This window comes from Cucumis melo, chromosome 6 (assembly GCF_025177605.1).
Source record: "Cucumis melo cultivar AY chromosome 6, USDA_Cmelo_AY_1.0, whole genome shotgun sequence".
NCBI classification, from domain to species: domain Eukaryota; kingdom Viridiplantae; phylum Streptophyta; class Magnoliopsida; order Cucurbitales; family Cucurbitaceae; genus Cucumis; species Cucumis melo.
Window position 1 is genome coordinate 36039822 of NC_066862.1, and position 5878 is coordinate 36045699.

At 29.9% G+C, this 5878-nt stretch overlaps 1 long non-coding RNA gene across 1 annotated transcript; it reads left to right on the plus strand.

Moving 5' to 3' along the window:
* Positions 1–1855: 1855 nt before the first annotated feature.
* Positions 1856–5667, plus strand: LOC127150042 (uncharacterized). Its single transcript, XR_007821973.1, has 2 exons — positions 1856–1948; positions 3173–5667. It is a non-coding gene; the product is annotated as an uncharacterized LOC127150042 (long non-coding RNA).
* The last annotated feature ends 211 nt before the right edge of the window (positions 5668–5878 follow it).

Sequence of the window (5878 nt, forward strand, 5' to 3'; positions counted from 1 at the left end):
TCATATTATTATGCTAACCATCTTGACTCTTTTAACTCTAACTCGTAGTGTACGCTGAAAATCCGTAGATTAAATCTTTGTACTAAAACAAATATGTTAGATAAATTTACATAAATATAACAAAAGCTTTAAATATATAGGGTCCGTATTACAATTTAATAAAAGTCCATAAACCAATTACTATTTATAAATTTCATATTTGCCCTTATTGAATTTTGATTATTGCGAGATGATTTTTTAGAGTCTTTTCTTCTTCTTCTTTGCGATTTATTCTTCTCTTCTTCATATTATATTACTTCTCCCTCTTCATATTTCCACTTATGGTTTGCTATTTCTTCATTTCCTCTTCTAGAATTTCTTCCTTCTTCTTTTCTCATCTTCTTTTTTCTTCTTAGTACAAGATCTAAACGATATTGGTACACTATCTAAACAATCGTATACCAATATATAAATAATCAGTTGTCTATCCCAAATAGACAGAGATAAACTATTATCACTAATAGATTAAACAACTTTAGTATAAAATCATTTAGATTTGGTATAATATCGTTTAGACTAGGTATAAGAGTACAAAATCGTTTAGACTTGTACAAGGGTACTATATCGCTTAAACTAGGTACAAGATTGTTTTTTCACACGTGTGTGACCGATTAATCGCGAGGTATTTTTGTTATTTCACGTTGTGGACTTGTGGACTTTTTCTTGTTTCAAAATTGTTCATACAGTATAAATATTTTAATATTTTATTGCAATCATTTAATTTCAAAAGACAATTATATATTTATCTCTCTAAATTATTCTATATATATATATATATATATATATATATATATATAAAAGAGATAAAAGACAAATAATTATATATTATTAGAAAAAATCATAGGTAACATTTAAAGTCAAATAATTAAGATAAGGTAAGAATAAATGAATTGTATTGAATCAAATAAGATATTAAGTAGTTGAGGGGATGTGTGGTGACAATCATGCCCATTTTTGTGATCTATTGAGGCAAATGAAATTTTTTCAAAATTTATAGTTAAATGTACCAATCAATGTAGCATATATCTCACTAATGGATCGTAAATTATTTGGGACAATCACAATGTTGACATTTTAATTAGGAGTGATATATTCAATTATATATAAATATCTTTGAAAAATTGTAAATAAAATAAAGTAAAATCTATTACTTTAAATTAATATAATTTAAGAAAAAGAATAAAATTTAGGTCAAATACTATTTAATTTTAATCCTTGTATTTAGATTTTCTTTTTAATTTTGGTTTCTATTATTTCACTTGTCCAAATCTTCACTTTCAATAAATTTTAAATTTAGATTATGAAAGTTCTTTTTTTTTTCCTTTCGCAAATGGATTTAATAATTTGTGAATGCATTAAAAATGAAAGTAGACTATTATTTTTTTCTTTTTTCTTTTTTTAAACCAACGACAAATTTATAGGAAAGATTGAATTTAAAATTTATTAAAAATGTAATAATTAAAATTGAATTTTAAAAAGTATAAACACTGACATTCAACAAACTTTAAATTCAAATGGTATTTTAACCATAAATGTTATGTCAACATATGAAAGTACTAAACTAAATTACTTGAAAAGGTTATTAGATAACATGATATTTCATCTCAAACCTAATATGCAAAGGAGTAGAAGTATAACAAAAATGGTTGTCCAATATACAAGAGTATAGTCAAATTAAGTGGCAAGAAAAATTGTCACAAATACTAAAATGTACAATTTTTCTTTGCAAGAATAAATGTTGACTTCTTCATGTTTTTGAACATTTATGATATTTTTAAGTGTCACCAAACTATGGTTAATTATTAACTTGCCATTACACAAACCTCTAGTGTACGTTAAGACCCACAACAATACGCAAAGCAACACTCAAGCTCCCACATTTTTCATCTCCCAACAATAATGAAGCCACGTAAGTGAAAAGTTCTTCAATTTCTTGTAGCCATAGTCCATCTATTTTGTTAAGATCGTAAGGTCCTTTAAATTTTTCATTGTAAAATATTCAACCACAAAAAACTTTTCAAAACAAGATGTGAAACTCAAAAACTAAAAGGAATTTTTTTTTTAAAACTAAGTTCATAACATTTATTTCTTCGTCTTCTTTGATCTATGAATTAAAAAAGAAAAGATATATTTTAAACTTTAGAATTTGTGGAAAAAAAAAAGGTTAAAAGTTAGAAGTTGATTGGCTCTTTTTTTTTCTTTCTCTTTGAAATTTGAAGAACTAAGGGATAGTAAAAAGAATTAAAAGTAGTAGGGTAAATCTTTTATGTTACCATATAACATTTTTCATTGTTCTTGTCGTCCTTGTAAATCTTCCATCTCCTTCCCTTTCTCTTTTTCTTTTCTTTCCATTGTCCTTTTCAGCCTTGTTTCTTTTTTCTTTATGAAGTATTTTGGAGGATATGTGTACCAAAATTTGTGCTACACTTGGACTGGACCACTCATTCATTTTTAAATTTTATGTGTCAAAACATTCATCTAATAATTAATGTATAGCAAAAGACGAAAAGGGTGACAAGAACAATGAGATTGTTTTGTTTTTATTTCTTATTTTAACTTTTATTCCAACCCTATGCTACTTTGCATGAGTTGTCTAATCAAAATAGAAAGAATGCTCCCTAACTTAACCTCAACAAAAGCTTAATTAATTTACCATATATTATTTGAATGTATAAGCACTCATCACAAAGTTTGTGGTTCGGATTTTTTACCTTTAATTTATGTGCTAAAAAACATTGTTTAATACAAATATGTCACTATCTCTTTTTTATGGACTATTTAAAAATGCATTTTAAGAATTTAATCTATTCGAATCATTTTTACAAGTTTAATATATCTTTTCTTTTAAACCAAGAAAAAGGAGAAAATGGGTTTAAATCATATGATTTCAAATGTCGAAAATTACGTAAAGAAAAATTTTCACTACAAAAAAAATTGGGTTTAGTTGAAGTCGGTTGAAAAAACTAAAAATGGATGTACAATGTCGGTTTCTCTTAAAAATAATGGATCTTTCGTATTGGTTTAAAATCGACATCGTAGGTGACTCTCCCTTTTGAATCCCAAACAACTTTTTACTCTTCATTTCATTTCCCTCTTAAATTTTATAATATATATATATGCTATTGTGTTTAAGAAGCTGAAGTTGTAGAATAGTACCCTACGTCAACCGACTGAACATCATCTCACATGAAAGGGGGCGTCCACCTGCGGTTTCCACAAAAACAAGGTTTGCCTCCTTTCTTTTTCTTTCATTTACAAATTGTTTGTAGACTCATGTCCTGTCTACAATCTAATACAAACTAGTTTAATTAACAAAAATAAGGCCATCAATTATCTTGACCACATCTCTCTATTCCTTGTTGGTTGTGACATGCACAAGACAAAATAGTCCAGTGATTTCCTCCATCTTCACAACTTCTTCACAGGTACAAAAATTCAAAATGCCTGCCGAGTATAAATTCTAAATCGTTATTTTATCTTTTTTAATGGTTAATTATATGTAGAGGATACACTTTTTAATTAATTATTCATTTATAATAGATTAACAACTATTATGGGGGCGTTTGGTGCAATCAATGATTTATGATAGTGCTAATATTATAATAGTTAGTATTATGATAGTCTGTGTCTGGAGCTCAAACTATTATGGTATGTGTTGTGATAGTTTGCGTTTGGTGCGCAGACTATTATAGTATCTTTTAGTAGTCTGCGTTTGAGGTGCAGACTATGATAGTCTATATGTTATGATACTCTGTGTTTGAGGTGCAGACTACCGTTATCTGTGTTATTATAAACTGTTTTTGGTGTGCAGACTATTACAACCTAGGTTTTTCGCAATTTTTTTTTCTAAAATATATATTGGAGATCCAAAACACAATTTTTTTGTAAATTGATTTGATTATGATATTCATTCAATATATTTAGTATCAATCGTGATGTTTCATTTTTTCATGCATATATATTGTACATCGAATTAAGTAAGCTTCTAATTACGATGTTCCTAGTAATAATTTAAGCTTTGATCTTGTGTTTCCACTAATTTTTCTCCATGCATATATATTTTTCATGAAATGCAATATTTTTCTTAAAAGCATTTTCCTTAATCTTCTTAACTACGACGTTCATTTCATAGATTAAAATTGCTATTATTAAATTGTTACTTTTCACCTCTTTTTTTTTTTTGCATGCATATATATGGTACAACAAGCATTTTCTTTTGCTTGTTGTGTGATCTGGCATTGAAAGACGCGTTATGCATAGTGGAATTGATGAAACTTAACAATGGTGTTGAGACTACTCCAAATGGCTACAACTCGGCAAAAGAGTGTGGTAATCGCTTAAGCCAAGGAAGGATACAAAGATAATGGAACTTGTAGGATGATCCTACAAGTTAATGATGCGGTGTGTTAAAGACACCCGACTCGATGGAGCCTATAGTGAGAATAAGAGAGATAGTTTTCCTTACATTGTACCACATATCGAGGGCCAATGTTGGTAATGTAATCATGCGAACAAGAGCAATTTTCACTCTGTTCGCCAAGCTTCGCGAGCGAGTCTTGTGTAGACAAGAAAAAGAAAGCAATGTCGTAGAATTTCGAGGATGAAATTTGAAAAAGGAGAGACTTGTTGTGAGGTCCTAATCGCTTACCATCAATGTGATAAAAACCCTGCGACAAGGACACTAAACGAAGAGATTCTTGATTATAGATTATTTTTTGTAGAAGGAATATGCATGAGGTCATGACCCGGAGAAAGGACGTTCGGGTGAAGAGAAGTATAGGACATTTCGCGAGGGAACATGCAAAGGGGAAGAAGGTGACGCAGAAAGAAGTGCTTAAGTCTAAGTTTCGTTGTGAGAAGGCAATCAACGCGATAAGAATAAGTCCATGAGGAAGGAGCATGTGTTGGATACCAAGAATTAGACTTTTAGCATAGTAATGTGAGAAGAAGTGCCTACACTTAAGAAAGGAGGCGAGGAAGTTTCTTATCAAGATGACTCGATCACTCATTGAGAGGAAGTAAATGTCTGCTGCTTCTCGAGAATGTAAGAGGGTAAGGTTATTTAAGTGTTTGGCTTCTCAAAGAGATAAGGTGTGCGTCTCGAGGAAAAAGTTCAATTGTCGTTAACGAATAGCCCATGTGTCAAGTTTAGGTTGGCTATATGGCACGGTAAGTCGGTAAGGAGACATGTGTAAAGTGTTGAAATGATTTTTGGATGTGGAAGGCCACTATAAAAAGGGCAAAAAGGCCGAGAGGAAAAGACAGTTGTTTTCCGGAAGAGTTAGACTTTATGATGAAAGTGACAAGAAAAGTTTTGAGAGCTAAATCGTAGACAAGGAAACCGCTAGACGAGAAGAAGAATCCAACGACTGAAAAGAAAGGGGTTGAGGCTAAAGTATATCTATGAGTGATAAAACAACATACGACATGATTATTAAGCTATTATTTATTGCTGATTCTTTTTTGTTTTTGTTTATGAGTTATAAATAAATATTGCGAGTACTTTGTCCTAGACAAAGGAGTAAATTTGTAACAATGTTTATTTTTTAGTATCTCTTGTAAGTAGAACAACTGTGAATTTTTCATCAATGGAAGAAAGACTTTATGAATGATTCCATATTTATTTTATGGTATGCTTATAACTTGATACGTGGAAGGGTATTTTGTTGATGAAAGTGTTCTTTTGTCACTTCTTACTGTATAATCTTGTTACACTGAAATGTTATGTATAGAAGGTTATCTGGGAAGCTAACCTTTATGTTTATTGTTGTTATTGATTGTCTGACGAGAGAAGAAGCGATCTATCGCAAGATGCAGGTTTAGTACTAATCCCAGTTCT